This window comes from Typopeltis vanoorti, chromosome 8 (assembly GCF_054136105.1).
Source record: "Typopeltis vanoorti isolate ZY-2024b chromosome 8, IOZ_Tvanoo_1.0, whole genome shotgun sequence".
Classification (NCBI taxonomy): domain Eukaryota; kingdom Metazoa; phylum Arthropoda; class Arachnida; order Uropygi; family Thelyphonidae; genus Typopeltis; species Typopeltis vanoorti.
Window position 1 is genome coordinate 4210133 of NC_143556.1, and position 18211 is coordinate 4228343.

Consider the following 18211-nt stretch of genomic DNA (forward strand, 5'->3'; position numbering starts at 1 on the left):
ATATATGGTGTCGCTGGACCTCCAAAAGACCTTTGATAGCGTCTCCCTTCCTGCTCTACTTCGAATGCTGTCTATTGCTGGATGTCCAGAACCTTTTCTTTCCTATGTTATGGAGCTATACTCGGGTAGCTCCATCACTGTCACTACAGGGTCCCGTGCAACTTCTATTCCAGCAGAGCGGGGTGTTTGCCAGGGTGATCCTCTATCTCCCCTTTTCTTTAACTGCATCATAGATGAGTTTCTTCATTTTCTTCCTAGCCATATAGGCTACTCTCTAGGCACTTCTTCCTTTAATGCTATGGCCTTTGCAGATGATCTTATTCTTGTAGCCTCTACTAAGATAGACTTGAAGGAAATCCATGACCGGGCAGTTGACTTCTTCTCTATTCGAGGCCTTTCTATTAATGTAGAGAAGTCCTGCTCTTTAGCTCTTGTACCCTCTGGTCGTGACAAGAAGCTTAAGGATGAGACTGTAGAGTTTTTCCTGAACAGGAGGCCATTGCATGCTTTGACCATCCTGGAAGAGTGGAGATACCTCGGTATCATGTTCACCCCCAAAGGGAAGGTCTTCTGTCCCTTCTATCCTAGAAGCTGGGATCGCTTCTTTGAGGAAAGCTCCTCTCAAGCCCCAGCAAAGACTGTTTCTTCTTTCCTACTATCTCCTACCTCACTTTTACCACAAGTTGGTGCTTGGTAGGACATATATCTTGGTAGTGTCCCGAATGGACAGGGCTATCAGTTCAGCCGTGAGATCATGGCTCCAACAGCCGCCTGACACTCCTACTGCATATTTCCATACGAGGGTCAAGGATGGTGGGCTCGGAGTTCCATCACTTAGATGGCTGATCCCATGCCTGCGGCTGTCAAGAATTGCGCAGTTAGAACTATCTTCTTCCCCCATCTGCAGAGAGGCTTTCTATAGCCCATTAATACAAGTAAACTTTAGGCGGGCTAAAGGCTGGTCCCATTATCAAGGTACTATAATCGAGTCAGCACCTGCAGAACACAAAAGATGGGCATCTCTGCTGCACTGTTCTGTAGATGGTGCTCCTTTAAAAGAGTCATATCTGGTGCCTCCCCAGCATGATTGGGTAAGGGATGGCACCAGACTCCTCCCTGGTTTCGAGTATATTGACCTTATCAGGACGAGGATCAATGCCCTGCCTACTCGAGCCTGCACAGCTCGATGGGGTAGTGACGACTGCAACTATAGGGCTACAGTGAGACATTGTCTCATATAGCCCAGTGTTGCTTCCACACCCATGGGGTCTGCATGAGGAGGCATGATGCCGTGGTTTCCATTCTGAACGACCACTTTAAGAACAAAGGGTGGGAGACTGTGGTGGAACTACATTATAGAACCTCCGCAGGTTTGCATAAGCCAGACTTAGTGATTAAAAGAGATGGTGACATTTGGGTAGTTGATGCCCAGGTGGTAGGAACAGGGTGCCCACTAGCCTATAGCCATCATAATAAAGTAAATTATTATAAAAATAACCAAGATCTAGTTAGTAAGATATGGGAGGAGCATGGGGCAACTCCGAGGTTTACCAGCGCCGCCATCTCTTTACATGGCGTATAGAGTGCAGATAGTTATAAGGACTTAAAACAACTTGGGCTTGCAGAAGGATATAAAAGTTCTTTCCTTGAGGGTCCTACAGGGCACACCGGTGGCATGGCATTGCCACCAGAGAATGACTACAATGATAACTAGAGCAGGCATAGGGTAAAACACTTGTAAAGGCTTAGGCCTATATCAAGTCTGGACGAAATGTCTGGATGTGATGTAAGGGTAGTACTGCCCATAACCAGTACAAAGATTAATAAAAAAAAAATAAAATAACAAGCGGTGTACCACAAGGATCAGTGCTTGGTCCACTGTTATTCAATCTGTACATTAATGATATTGGGAAGGATTTGACAAGCGACATACAGCTATTTGCCGATGATGCAAAGATAGGTAGGGTAATCAGAAATGCTACTGATACTGATATGTAGTCTTTGTGGAAAATGATTTGAATAGGCTGGAATTGTGGGCATGGGAAAATGGGTGTCAGTTGAATGTCAGTAAATGTAAAGTCATAAAGTCACTTTGGCATGATTGGATATCCAATGTAGTATTATATTGGTTGGATTAGGCTAGGGATCTTGGAGTGTTAATAGATAGAAAGTTGAAGTTCAGGGGCCATGTGGCAAAGATTGCAAATACAACTCCAAAGATAATTGCAATGCTGAAAAACGTTCACATGTAAAGATAAGGATGTTATTTTGCCTCTTTACAAGGCCATGATAAGATCTCACGTGGATTATTGTACACAGGTCTGGTCTCCTGGTTTCCGTTGTGATTCTGATTTATTGGAAAGAGTACAAAGAAGAATGTTAAAAATGATATCAGGATATTGGAATACTGATTATGAAGACAGTTTGAGAATTTTTACATTGCAGACACTAGCAAACAGGAGAAAGAGGGGTGATATGATTGAGACTTACAAACTCCTGAAAGGGTATATAGGATTTCAATTGATGGAATTTTTCAATTTATGGAAGGTGCAAGAGGGCATCCTTGGAAGCTGAGAAAGAAGGTCGCCAAGAAGGGTTGAGGACTAGATTTTTCTCTCAGAGGGTGGTGCGTGTTTGGAATGGCCTTTGGATGTTGTGAGTGCAAGCAGTGTGAATGAATTCAAGAATAAGTATGATAGTTGGTGTGTGTAGTATGTGGCCTCCCTTGGTGAGTCTCTGACTCCCTGGAGGTCTCTCCTAATAATAATAATAATAATAATAATAATAATATTCAATAAAGCAACAAACTCAACTCCTTTGTTTCTGATGCTCCTGACATTTGTGTATAGACATAAATTACCACTTAGCCTATTCTTATAATTAGATCTCATCTCATCTGCTTTATACTCTTGTTTACCTTGTGGTGTCGACAGTTTATTAGTCATCAGACCCTCAAACCGTTCACAGGATAAGGTGGTCAGCCCTACGCCCCTGTGTATCCTGTAGTGTTGAGTTCTCAAGGTTTACCTGGTTTGCAGGATGAAAAACTCCAGGATAAACTGGGTAAAAACCCTACTGTCCACTTCCAAGACTGACTAACTTGGCTGTGGAAGATCCTTCAGCTTCTCACATCACCGACGGGAATCGAACCTAGGACACTCCTTCCCCAGGCATATGGTTGCGAAGCACACGGCCACTAGGCTAACTGCATGGACTCTTATCTCTTTTACTTTTCTTTTTTTTGCTTTTCAATTACATATGTCATATCTTTAATTTTCACTTAAATATAAAGAGTCACCAGGCTTCATTTCGGCGATATAAACATTAATTAAATTAAGGGGATATTAGATCCCACATTGTTTTAAAACTGAATAAGAAACTCAAAGATTGGAATCAGAGAGTTTCATGCCAAATATAGTATAAAAAACTATAAAAGTATCGGCGAATACTAGTGTGAGCTGAATGCAAGTAGTCCTAGAATGTAGTACAAATACGGGCAACTCGTTGCAAAGTTGGGGAAAGTTCTGATCGCTATTCTTGGTATTTTCCATAATGTAAAAACACATTTCCTAGGAAATGTACAATTCCAATCTTTGAGTTTCTTATTCAGTTTTAAAACAATGTGGGATCTAATATCCCCTTAATTTAATTTAATTTTCACCCCTGGGAAACTAGACGTGGTGACTCCTTCAGCAAGCGCAAATTTCACCTTTTTTTTTTTTTTTTTTATTAGATTTTAACGGACTTACTTTGTTGTTTTTAATATTATGATTACCAAGTTCAGTGCTCTCCTTCTTATTCTGATCCTTTTTCTTATAATTAGATATGTAATCCATTTGGTCTTGTTCTAAAACTTTCTCTTTTTACTCCCCAGATATACACAAAAGTTACAAACCCAAAGTATGTTTTTTCCACTCCTTCGCCACATACCTAAACCACATATCTTAACCAAGTTCAAAGACATTCATATCTTTATCACATCTGAATACCATAGCTGAACTTTCACATTCCTACTTTGATGATCTCTGACTCTCTGCTTTTGGTCTCATACCAAGAAGTAATTTTTCCTGTTCCTGATGCCAAATGAATTCAAGTGCTGGCTATTCCTCTTATACAAGTCTTTTCTGTGAAATTCACTTTACACATTTCATTTTACTAAAAATTCACATCCATTTCTTCTACATAACCTGTGCATGAAATCATTTGCTATCATTACTCTCCTTCTTAACTTGGTACTGTCATTTCTGAGTGGCAAGCCTACAATTTTTACTCTCTCACATTTCTTTCTCTCTTCTTCCAACAGACCTTTCATATCTTTACTCATACTATATTTATCACTACTTAAATTATGAGTACCTACCAGAACTACCGTCTCTTTTACTTTTCTTTTTTTTGTTTTTCAATTATATTTGTCATATCTTTCATTTTTACCCCTGGGAAACTAGAAGTGGTGAAACTTCTTCAGCAAGTGCTGAAGGAGTTTCACCACTTTAACTGACTTACCTTGTTGTTTTTAATATTATTAAATATTAAATATTATTAAATCTCATCTAATTAATAATAATATTATTAATATTATTATTAATTAGATGAGAACGAGAGTGCCAGGGGAACGGTCGTATTTTCAGGGAGCTCCCGAAAGCTAAGTACAATTTTGAATGGAAATTAGAATAAATGTTAAAAATCATAACGTAATATTGTCTAAATTTGGTAGCTTGTTGTGTCTGTGTGATTTTGGTGTAAATTCCGTAAATTAATTTAGTCTTTAACGATACGTTTCATATATTTGAATATGGCGCCAATGCGACGTAAGATAATGGCGTCCAAAAATACGACGCCACTGTTCAAAAACTGTAGTGTGAGAGAGTTTGTCCGGTGTGATGTGTGTGGAATGTATGCATTCCCAAATGAGTCTGGAGTATGGGTTGAAAGTGATAGTGGTGGGAGAATGTGTAGAAAGTGTATGCAAAGTGAGGAGTTGAAGTATGTGTCAGGTTGTGAGACAGTTATGGTCGAAGAAAGCCAGAATGCGAGTGAAAATAGTGGCTCGATAGGGAATTGCGGTGTACAAGATGGTAATGTGAGCGGTGATCTAAGAAAGAGTGAGAGCAATTATACAGAAAAAGAAAATGGTTTGAATGATAAAAAAAATGAGGAATTATTTGTAGGAAGTGAGATCGCTAGGCTGCGCGCAGTGATACAAGATGCGCAGCGGCAATTAGAGCACCTGCAAAACTCTTACCAGAGTGATTCGGCTAACGGAAATAAACAGCGTGGGCGAGTTTCCGAAATGAAGGAGAGAGTATTGTATGGTGACTCGTTATTAAGAGGAGTAATAGATGGGAGTGTAACTAAATTGTACTTGCCGGGTGCGAAATTTAAGGATGTAAGTGAGAGCATTAGAGTGCAAAAGCAGAGAGTGAAAGAAATAACAATTGTGGCTGGTACGAATGAATTGAAAGGTGATAAATTTTTTATGAGAGAGGACTTGAAAGTATTGTTAAAGGTAGCGAAAGAAAAGAGTGACAGAGTTAGAATGGTGAGTCTGTTACCGCGGTATGACAGAGAGGAGTTTAGGAGGGCCATAATCGCAAATGATATTATGCGCAGGTTATGCGGACGGTGTGGTGTGGAATTTGTGGACGTGTGGAATGAGTTTGATGGGCGAAAGGACTTATACAAGATGGATGGACTGCATTTGAATGGACTTGGTGTGCGGAGACTGGAAAAAGTGTTGCTGAATGAAGTGAAAATGGATATGCAGAACCAGGGAAACTAGAACTACCAAGGAGGGGGGGAAGTGGATATCCAGACATCAGTGAGATAGTTGAGTGTAAAAATGTATATAATGTACCTGAGCCAGCAATAAGGACAAAAAATGGGAATGGGATATTTAGAATAACGCATCAAGATAGGGGTGGGACAAAGGGAACACTGCAATTCATGTATACTAATGCCAGGAGTATTAGGAACAAGAAGGAAGAATTTTTGGCCTTGATTGGCTCTTCCTGGCCACAGGTTATTGGCATTAGTGAAACATGGCTGACGGAAGATGATATAGTTAGTGGGATAGAATGTGTAGGTTATAGTATGTTTAGGAGGGACAGAGAGAATAAAATTGGGGGAGGGGTGTTATTGATGATAGCTGATGAACTGCAGCCAAGGAGAATTGAAGTATTGCAGGATAGTGAAAGGAGCTCATTTGAGGCTATTTGGTGTGAGATTGATACTGGCAGAATAAAATATACAGTTGGGTGCTGCTATAGACCAGGTGATGGAATAGATGGTGGAGATGGTATGCATAAACAAATTGATGAAATGAGTGGAAGGAGGGTAATTATTATGGGGGATTTCAACTATGGTAACATTGATTGGAAGGAGGAGAGGACACATGTGAGGAAGAAAATGGATTTTATTCAATTATTAAGGGATAACTATCTGAAACAGCATGTAATTGAAAATACTAGGGGTGTGAGAGTGCTTGACCTGGTAATAGTATCTGAGAATTTGACTGTAATGAATATGACCATGTTGCCACCTATTGGTGAGAGTGATCATAAGGTCTTGACCTGGGAGGTGGCTAAAGGTGTGAAATTTGTGATTAAGACAGGGCATATGTGGAATTACCGTGCTGGCAAATATGACAAGCTTAGGAGATTGCTTGGATCAGTGCCATGGCATGTACAACTGCAAGGGCTGGACGTCGATAGAGCATGGGAAGTGATCAAAGAGCATTTACAAGAGGTTATGGCTGATTGTATACCTAAGGTCCGAATAATGAAACAAGGAGGGGTTAAATGGATGAATAACACCATTAAGCTTGAGCTGCAAAAAAAGAAACAACTATGGAGGGAATTTAAAGAAAGGGGTGACCTGCAGGCACACGAACGGTATAAAGTACAGGCTAGAAGGGTAACGAGTGTGGTAAAAACAGCAAAAGCCGATTATGAAAGAAAACTAGCTATGCAAGCAAAAGAGAATCCCAAACAGTTCTTTCAATATGCTGCAAGTAAGAGAAAAACCGTACATGGCAAAATGATTTTAAGGAATGACGATGGTAAAGAGTTCACTGAACCAGTCGATATAGTGGAGTTACTGAGCGTGCACTTTGCAAAAGTATATCATCCAGGTGGTGACATTGAAAAAAATGAAGGAACCATTAGTTTATATGGGAATTGTGATGAATGAAGTGGAGGTGAATAGTCTATTACAGAACCTTAATGTGAATACATCTGTGGGATTGGATGGTATACCGGCACGGGTCTTGTATGAAGCGGCTAATGAATTATCAGTGCCCTTGACCATGTTGTTTAATCTGAGTCTCAGGTCTGGCTTAGTCCCGAAGGCATGGAGAGAGGGGAAAATAGTTCCACTGCATAAAGGAGGATCCAAGACTATGGTTGCAAATTACCAACCGATCAGCATATCAGGAGTCATTGTCAAGGTCTTGGAGAAAGTAGTCAAGGGAAAAATACAGGAATGGATTGATGAAAATGAGATACTGTACAGAGGACAGCATGGCTTTGTGAAGGGTAGATCATGCCTCAGTAACTTGCTCAAGTTTTATAACAGGGTGACGGCTGAACTGGATAAGGGAAATGGGTTTACAGTGATACTGCTGGACCTGGCAAAGGCGTTTGACAAGATACCACATGGAATTCTAATCCGTAAACTACAACATATGGGAATGGATATAGGGTTGGTGAGATGGATAGCTGGGTGGTTGATGGAGAGATATCAAAGAGTAGTTTATTCAGGAGTAGAGTCCAAAAAACGGCCTGTGACTAGTGGTGTGCCACAGGGTTCTGTTCTTGGACCACTGCTGTTTAATCTGTTCATTAACGATATAGGGAATGGTCTAAGTGGGACAGTTCATTTGTTCGCTGATGATGCAAAGTTGGGTAGGGCGATAGTGAATGCAGAAGATGTCAAAGTCTTGCAAGATGACTTAGATAGATTGGAGTTCTGGACTAAGGAGAATGGATGTCAATTTAATGTGACAAAATGTAAGGTTATGCATTTCGGAGTGAAAAGATTAGCAGCAGTATACCACATTGGTGGAACTGTACTCCAAGAGATTGATGAGGCCAGGGACTTGGGAGTGTTGGTGGATAGGGAGATGAAGTTTAGGGGGCACATTGCGAAAGTAGCTAAATCAGCTCATCAACTCACTTGGTTGTTGAAAAATACCTTGACGAGCAGAGAAAAACAAGTTATTGTACCTCTGTACCGAGCCCTGATAAGACCTCCTCTCGACTACTGTGCCCAGATTTGGTCACCTCGGTTCCTTCTTGATGGGGAGGAGGTTGAGAGGATCCAGAGGCGAGTGACTAAGATGATAGCAGGTCTATGGAATGCACCATATGAGAACAGGTTGAAGATTTGTGGGTTGCAGAAACTAGTTGATAGGCGAAAAATTGGAGATATGATTGAGACATTCAAATTGCTAAAAGGACTCTATAGGATTAATTCAGATGATATTTTTGAGATCAGGACTGGTGGTGGCAGAACTAGGGGACACCCATGGAAGCTAGGCAAGAGCGTGGTTAGCAGGGGTGTTAGAGCTGGGTTCTTTACTTTTAGAGTGGTAAATGAGTGGAATAAGCTGCCAGAGTCTGTTGTGGGTGCTATGACAGTGAGCGAGTTCAAGGCAAGGTATGATAGATACTGTGAGAATGTTGAACAGCTGTGTGAACGTGATGTTTAGGGCCTCCCTCGATGAGTCTAAGGACTCCTGGAGTAGCCCGTGGTAATAATAATAATAATAATAATTATGATTACCAAGTTCGGTTCTTTCCTTTCTGTTCTTGTTCTGATCCTTTTTCTTATCCTGTCTGTGTAGTTAAACATTTTTCCACTTTTTTGAACTCGACTATTCATCATGTCTTATCATTGCAGGCCATTTCCTTCTTGGTTAACTGAGAAAAATGCCATTGATGCATTTTTCTCAGTTAACCAAGGATAACCAACAAGTCAACCAAGTTAACCAACAATACAATGGATTTGACAATCCATTGTATTGTATGCAGCCTTGAAACAGTCGCACATTATTTCTTCTTGTGCTCCTTTAACTCACTATCCCTGACCACAATTGACAGATATCCTACAAGTCCTGCTTCCCCCCCCCCTTGGATGAACTTGTGTACTTCTCGTTTTAATCATAACTGAGGAACCGTAACATCTGATGTGTTGACTTTACAACTTGTGCAGTCTTATCCCTTAACTTCAGGTCCTTGTCCACCACCACCCCCAAGTCTGTTGTCTTCTCAACTTTCTTTATAATTTCCTCAGCAAATGTATACTTTGCATCATGTTGTTACCTACCAATTTATTTATTTATTTATTTATTCGTATGGCATGAATATCAAAACATGCAGTATAATACACTGTCACTTTAAAAACATATAAAATTAAAAATTAAAAGTCATTTTAAAAACCAATAAAATTAAAAGGTTACATCCATATTGGTCAAATAGTTCATAGCTTTGGGTGTAGCACTTAAAAAGTCCAATTTGTCTCCTGAATATGCTCTGAGATAACATTGAGTCACAATATGGTCCACAGTTTGTCTCTGAGCTCCACAATCACAATGTGGGGATGATCGTTTACCCCATTTAAAAAGCATGTCCACACATACACCATGACCAGTTCATATTCTATTAAGCTGAGACCAGGATTTTCATGGGAGGTGTGAGCAAGGATTTTTGTGATGGCCAGGATTTTCATGGGAGGTGTGTTACCTACCAAATTTCAGAAACGTACAGTTTGCAACATTGAACTGACAATTCCACTTACTTCCACACTCATGCAATCTTTTGCAAGAGTTTCCACTCTGCGGCTCACGAGTCACATACAGCTCTTTGACATATTATTATTATCATTATTATTATTATTTTGGGCGACTCCAGGGCATCCTTAGACTCATCGAGGGAGGCCCTAAACATCATGTCCACATAACTATACGACATTCTCACAGTATCTATCATACCTTGCCTTGAACTGGCTCACCGTCATAGCACCCACAATAGATTCTGGCAGCTTATTCCACTCATTTACCACTCTAAAAGTAAAGAACCCAACTCTAACACCCCTGCTAACCACACTCTTGCCCAGCTTCCATAGGTGTCCCCCAGTTCTCCCACCACCAGTCCTGATCTCAAAATATCCTCTGAATTAATCTTATAGAAACCCTTTAGCAATTTGAATGTCTCAATCATATCTCCCCTTTTCTGCCTATCAACTAGTTTCTGCAACCCACAAATCTTCAACCTGTTCTCATATGGTTCACTCCATAGACCTGCTATCATCTTAGTCACTCGCCTCTGGATCCTCTCCACCTCCTCCCCATCAAGAAGGAACCAAGATGACCAAATCTGGGCACAGTAGTGGAGATGAGGTCTTATCAAGGCTCGGTACAGAGGTACAATAACTTGCTTGTCTCTGCTCGTCAAGGTATTTTTCAACAACCAAGTGAGTTGATGAGCTGATTTAGCTACTTTTGCAATGTGCCCCCCTAAACTTCATCTCCCTATCCACCAACACTCCCAAGTCCCTGGCTTCATCAATCTCCTGGAGTACAATTCCACCAATGTGGTATACTACTGCTAATCTTTTCACCCCAAAATGCATAACCTTACATTTTGTCACATTAATTTGACATCCATTCTCCTTAGCCCAGAACTCCAATCTATCCAAGTCATCCTGCAAGATTTTGACATCTTCTGCATTCACTATCGCCCTACCCAACTTTGCATCATCAGTGAACAAATGAACTGTTCCTCTTAGATCCTTCCCTATATCGTTAATGAACAGATTAAACAGCAGTGGTCCAAGAACAGAACCCTGCGGCACACCACTAGTCACAGGCAGTCGTTTGGACTCTACTCCTGAATAAACTACTCTTTGATATCTCTCCATCAACCACCCACCTATCCATCTCGCCAACCCTGTATCCATTCCCATATGTTGTAGTTTACGGATTAGAATTCCATGTGGTATCCTGTCAAACACCTTTTCCAGGTCCAGCAGTATCACTGTAAACCCATTACCCTTATCCAGTTCAGCTGTCACCTTGTTATAAAACTTAGCAAGTTACTGAGGCATGATCTACCCTTCACAAAGCCATGCTGTCCCCTGTACAGTATCTCATTTTCATCAATCCATTCCTGTATTTTTCTCCTGACTACTTTCTCCAAGACCTTGACAACGACTCCTGATATGCTGATCGGTCGGTAATTTGCAACCGTAGTCTTGGATCCTCCTTTATGCAGTGAAACTATTTTCCCCTCTTTCAACACCTTCGGGACTAAACCAGACCTGAGACTCAGATTAAACAACATGGTCAAGGGCACTGATAATTCCTTAGCCGCTTCATGCAAGACTCATGCCGGTATACCATCCAATCCCACAGATGTATTCACATTAAGGTTCTGTAATAGACTATTCACCTCCACTTCATTCATCACAATTCCCGTATAAAGTAATGGTTCCTTCATTTTTTCAATGTCCCCACCTGGATGATATACTTTTGCAAAGTGCTCACTCAGTAACTCCACTATATCGACTGATTCAGTGACCTCCCTACCATCGTCATTCCTTAAAATAATTTTGCCGTGTACAGTTTTTTCCTTGCTTGCAACATATTGAAAGAACTATTTGGGATTCTCTTTAGCTCGCATAACTAGTTTCCTTTCATAATCCGCTTTTGCTTTTTTTACCTCACTCGTTACCCTTCTGGCCTGCACTTTATACCGTTCGTGTGCCTGCAGGTCGCCCCTTTCTTTAAATTCCCTCCACAGTTGTTTCTTTTTTTGCAGCTCAAGCTTAATGGTTTTAACTCCTACTTGTTTTACTGTTCGTACCCTAGGTATACAATCAGCCATAACCTCCTGTAAATGCTCCTTGACCACTTCCCATGCTCTATCGACGTCCAGCCCTTGCAGTTGTATATGCCATGGCACTGATCTAAGCAATCTCTTAAGCTTGTCATACTTGCCAGCACAGTAATTCCACATATACCCTGTCTTAATCGAAAATTCCACACCTTTAGCCACCTCCCAGGTCAAGACTTTATGATCACTCTCACCAATAGGTGGCAATATGGTCATATTCATTAGTTAAATTCTGAGATGTTATTACTCTCACACCCCTAATAGATCTGAATCTTAGATCTGAATTACCCATGGAAGACAGAAGTACTTCTTGGAGAAAATCCTAAACTGCAGTTCAAGCTTGAAGTAGTAGAAGTAACAAAGGAAAAAGAGAAACGTGAAGCTGGTAGATTGTTCAGTGTTGGCGAAAGTAGTGTTCGTGAATGGTGAAAGGCTGAAACAGCCCTGAAATGTATACAAGGAAACATGCTATGAGGTTTAGAAGCTGCTTTTGGCCAACCATAGGGAAAAAAACCATTTGATTGGGTTTGTTAGTGAAAGAGCTAAAGGTATGAGAATATCTACTGTCCGTGTGTTGCAGGAATCAAAAAGAATTGCGCAAAACGATAATATAAAGGATTTCAAGGCCTACCCATCTTGGGTTTTGGGATTTATGAAGAGAAACTATTTAAGTGTGTGCTCCTCCACTAGTGTTGGACAAAATTTGCTGTGCGACTGGAAAGTGAAAGTAGCTAAATTTCGTTTGTTTCTGAGAGAAAACTTGTGTGGGGTTGATGCTTGTCACTTTGGGAATATGGATGAGGTTCCCGTAAGTTTTGACATGCCTAGTTCTAGGACCGTGAAGGGAGCAAAAGAGGTTTCAATTGCTAACCAACAGGGCATGAAAGGTCTAACTTTACTGTGGTTCTCTGCATAACTGCAGATGGTTCCAAACTGCCACCGATGGTGATTTTCAAAAGAAAGACTGTTCCAAAAGGTTGTGACTGCTAATGATAAAGGCTGGATAAATTCTGAGGTTATGAAATTTTGGTTGGAGAATGTGTGGCGAAAGAGAAGTATTCCAAATTGGCCGTCATTCCAGGTGGTTTAATAAAAAAACTCCAACCCCTTGATCTTGCATTAAAAAAATCATTCAAAGACAATTTGTGGGCTAAGTGGGAAGACTGGATGATTAATGGCATCCATGAATATAACAAAACAGGGCAGTTGAAAAGAACGTCATATGAAGATATAGTTACATGGATTGTAGAAAGTTGGGCTGCTGTAAGTGAAAACTGTGTTAGGAATGGTTAGGTTCATTAAAGCACAAGGGAATGCAGTGGTGTCCAGTGACAATGATTATAAAGCTGAAGAAATACAAAACAAAATTTTTAACACAATTGATTCTTTCGAATATTGAGTCTAATGAAGAATTTTTTGGATTTGAATAGTGTAATGTTCAATAAATATTAAGTAATACTTCTAGCTTAGTTTTGTTATTACATTTGATTTACCTCACATACCTTTCAAATGTATATCGCACATGTTCATTTTTAAGGAATTTAGACTTTTTTGTATAGATAACGCACGCATCATCTATCAAAAAATATGGTAATTATTAATTTTATTAAGTAATAAAAATTACTGCTAAGTTAACATAAATAAAAGAATCGTCGAAAAATAAAATTACGTGTCACGCGAAAAGTGCCACCTGGGGCATACCTCCCCCCCCCCCCCCCAAGCTACCCCACTGCTGTCAACCAGCCAGCAATGTCTTAAGTAAGTTTGTGGATCTCTTGGACCCTATTATTACTTTTCTTGAAGACAAGATGTTTCAGCATCATATATTGTTTAAGGAAATTGACAATGTAGACTTGATAATAACTAAAAATATTTAATTATTATTTCCTGTATTTCACCAAAATTAAATTGACATCTTCAGGAATTAATACAATGGTATTAAGCACATGTATGTAGTCACACTTCAGTAACAAAGATACAGGAAGACCTAAAGTCCTGTGATTTAGCCACCTTTGGCTTAGGTTGGGTGTTTTTGGCCATTGGACTGATTGTCTGTGGATGAAGGTTTCCCATATGAGGGGGCAGTCTGATACAACCATGTTTGTTTAGTTTTGGGATGGTCGGTAAGCGCTGCAGCAGATTCAAGGAAAAGCCTTTCAGACTTAAATTTGCTTCAGTGGAGTAAGGCAACTTTTTTGTTACTGGATTGTGTGCTGGGTAACCAGGGCACGATCTGTTAACCCTGAGCTGTCGTGGAATTGGAATTAATCCTAGTGCTTTGCAATACAGATGTTGGCTGTCCTACCTGTTTGTCCATAATAAGAAAGGTTGCAGTAGCAGGGTACCTGGTACACTCCAGGTAAATCCAGAGGTTATAGTTGGTCTTTGTGGGAGTGGATAAGGGCTGATAGATTTTTGTGTGGTTTATGACTGGTCACAAGATTGTGCTTTTTTAATATCTTAGTCACCTTTTCTGATATAGGGGATAGTGATGGATTTGCTGTAATCTATGTTTGGAGGGGAGGGGGAGAGTAGAGGTAGTGTGGGTACGTGGTGGTACAATTCCGTACCACACGTCATTTGGTGGGAGGTTTGGCCAAAAAAAGTGCAAATTAATTTCACCTGGTGGAGTAAAATTTTTATAGTTCAAATTGTTGGGAGGGGTATAGCAGAGCACCAGAATTATATCTAATTCCACCACTATTGCCCCTCAGGATTAGCAGACCTTGCCCTGGATACTTTGCACAGGTATCCAGGGAAAAAATCCAGTGGGAAAAAAAGTCACCTTTCTTCTTAACCTTACTCCACTGAAGCAAGTTCAAGTTCAAGAGGCATTTCCTCGAATCTGCTGTAGCTCTTACCTCTAATTTTATTGATTTACATATTTGCCTCCATGTTTTCCTCAGATATTCACTAAGACAAATAAATATCACTAAGATAATAAGCCGAAAGGCTATTTTACCGGCGAATTTGTTAATTGAAAGGGTGATGGTAAATCCCGTTCTATTTTATAGCCGGGTCCGAAACTCGGATCGAAATCCATAGAGTTTCATGCCAAAAAAACTATCGGCAGGCCCAAGTGTAAATTATCACTTGGGTAGTACAACACCAAGGTAACTCCATGCAAAGGTCGAGCAAGCTCCATCACTAACTTTAATATTCTCTCATAATGTAAAACCCAGCTCCTAAGAGATGTATATATATATATTGTTTTACATTATGAGAAGAGGTCACTACCCAGACCGGTTTCAACCTTTTTTGAGGTCTCATCAGTGAGTAGGTAGACCTGGAATATCAAGGTTTTTAAGTGAACATGAACTTACATACCTCTACTATCGAATTGCCAAAGTGGTGTACTCCTATATTGTTAATTACTAAGATAATAAGCCAAAAGGCTATTTTACCGGCGAATTTGTTAATTGAGAGGGCGATGGTAAATCCCGTTCAATTTTATAGCCGGGTCCGAAACTCGGATTGAAATCCATAGAATTTCATGCCGAAAAAACTATCGGCAGGCCCAAGTGTAAATGATCACTTGGAATTAATTGAAAGGGGGGTACTCACACCCTCTTTATACAGTTTCCAGGGATGACCTCTGGTTCTCCCATGATCTCCCGCTATTCTCTGTAGAACTTCTCCACCATTGATTTTATAACAACCCCTTACCAACTTGTAGGTCTCTATCATATCTCCCCTCTTCCTTCTCTCCACCAGACTCTGCAAATTACATCTTCTCAATCTTTCCTCATACTCAACATTCCAGAGGTCAGAAACTACCTTAGTCAGTCGCCTTTGGACCCTTTCCAACATCTCTTCATCCTTCTGAAAACCCGGTGACCAAATCTGGGCACAATAGTCCATGCATGGCCTAATTAAAGCCTTATACAATGGAACAAGAATTTCCCTACTTCTACACATCAGTGTCCTCCGCATCATTCCCAGAAGTCTTTGTGTTGTCTTCACAATTTTGGCGATGATGTTTCCCCTAAATTTTAGATATCCACTATCACCCGCAGATCTCTTATTTCCTCTACCTCCAACAATATATTCTCACCAAGCATAAATTGTGCATCCCATCTTTGTTTTCCAAATTTTAAAACCTTACATTTTGCAACATTGAACTTACATCCCCATTTGCTTGCCCAATCACTCAATTTATTCAAATCTTCTTGCAAGGCCACAACATCTTCACTACTCTTTATGGTTCGTCCCAACTTTGCATCATCTGCAAACAACTGAATATCTCCATCCAAATCTTCACCAATATCATTAATATACAAGTTAAATAGTAATGGCCCTAAAACAGACCTCTGAGGCACTCCACTAGTGACTTTCCTTTTCCTGGATATCGCACCCCATACACAACTGGTTGATACCTATCAGATAGCCAGTCTCCAATCCAATGCACTAATCTAATATCCAACCTCATCTGCTTTAGTTTACTGTCAACTTATCATGAGGTACTCTATCAAAAGCCTTTGCGAAATCCAAGTATATTACTGTGTATCCTTCTCCTCTGTCCAAGGAAGCAGTCACTTTATTGTAATAAGTAAGTAGATTACTAAAACATGACTGCCCTTTAGCAAATTCATGCTGTCCAAACATTATACTATTGTTGTCAATCCAATTCTGGATCCTAGTTCTCACAAGCTTCTCCAACAACTTAACCACAACACCTGACACAGAGATATATGCCTATAATTTGATGCTTGAGTTCGATCACCTCCTTTATGAAGTGGCACAATCTTGCCCTCCTTCCACTCTTTAGTAACTAACTTGACCAAGTGCAAGACTCATATTAAAAAAATATGTCAAGGCAGGTGTCAACTCTCTGGCACATTCCTTCAAAATACGCGGCGATATATTATCAAGTCCCACAGCTTTATTTACATCTAGTTTACTCAACTCCTCAAACAGCTCTTGCTCACTTACAGTCAGTCTCTCCATTATCCCCATTATCAACTGCTCTCAATGTCTCCATGAAATCACGTTCACTAGATTGAAATATCTTTATCAACTGCTCATTAAGTATCTCCACCACACATTCTGCAACAGCTGTCTTTATGCCATTTCCTCCAATCAATGTCAACCTTCCATAATCCAGCAGTATCACGGTATACTTATAGTGTAGCTGTGTATGTTTAGAATTCTTATTAAAAAGTGAATGAAAGAATGAGATAAAATTAAAGATGGGGAAAAAATATTAATTTGCTAGCATGATTTTTTTTTAAAATGTGAATCTGATCCATATAAGTTGTGAACCTATTGTGTATTAGTACTGTGGATGGGCTGAGTAAGATAATCTAGAAACCTACTCTAGAGGGCATTTTTTTTTTTCAAGCTATTTCAGACATTCAGTAAGCTGGGTAGTGGTTCCACAGAAGTTGATGAAATTCATCTATCACCTAAAGACATTCACAAGCATCTATGTAAACAGTGTAATTCAAATCCATAGCCCATTGAATGGTATGCAAAAATGCACATCATTCAATATGCCACAGATAAACTAGAAATTCATAAATGAAGCCAATGGTGTGCAGAAATGCTTTCATTCTGCATAAACATTCTGGTTGCTATAAATCTATAAAGAGTATGCATACCAAATGTTTGCTCAATTCCATTTTTATTTCTGAAAGAAAATAGTTTTTTCAAGATTATGCTCATCATTATTATTTCCATCTTTAGGTTTTGAAATATATATTGCGATATATCTTATTATAGTAAATGTTTTAAGTCCTGTCTTCTTTCCTACACATGAATATTAATTAGGTTGAATCTATAAAATGTTTGACAACAAGCTTGATAAATAATGAGATTTCAAATAAGTCATACAGAACAGAGTAATACTACTTCATTATCATAATAATAGTAGCAGCAGTGTAATAGCTAATCATGTTTAAACTACTATAATCTGTTGTAGTCTATAATTGCATAAGCTGAACTTTTTTTTTAATGCCATTCCACCTATGACAAGGTAGACTTAGTGTGCTTTAATACCACAAGTGGACTGAATAGTAGATAAATTGGAAATTCTGGTGGTTTTTTGCTGCCACTTCGTGTCTTCAGCAAGTAAGATGATAGTGGTGATGAAAAATCATATACCCAGAAGACTCACAAATACTCATACTGCAGTGCAATTTGATCCCAAATTCTTTTAGTTCCCAAGTAGGGAATAATATACACTTGATGCATTTCTTTTTCAGTGTCTGTTGTAATTATGTGTAGCATATATGATTTCCTTAAATATACCTTACTCTTCAATGAGGTACTTTTTTAATTTAATAAAGAAATTGATTAATACTTGTATTACACAGTATTAA

At 39.6% G+C, this 18211-nt stretch overlaps 1 protein-coding gene across 3 annotated transcripts in view; it reads left to right on the forward strand.

The window, feature by feature from the left end:
- LOC150103689 (DNA repair protein SWI5 homolog) overlaps positions 1–18211 on the forward strand; it is a 90946-nt gene that overhangs the window by 34433 nt on the left and 38302 nt on the right. The gene's annotated exons all lie outside the window — the stretch shown is intronic.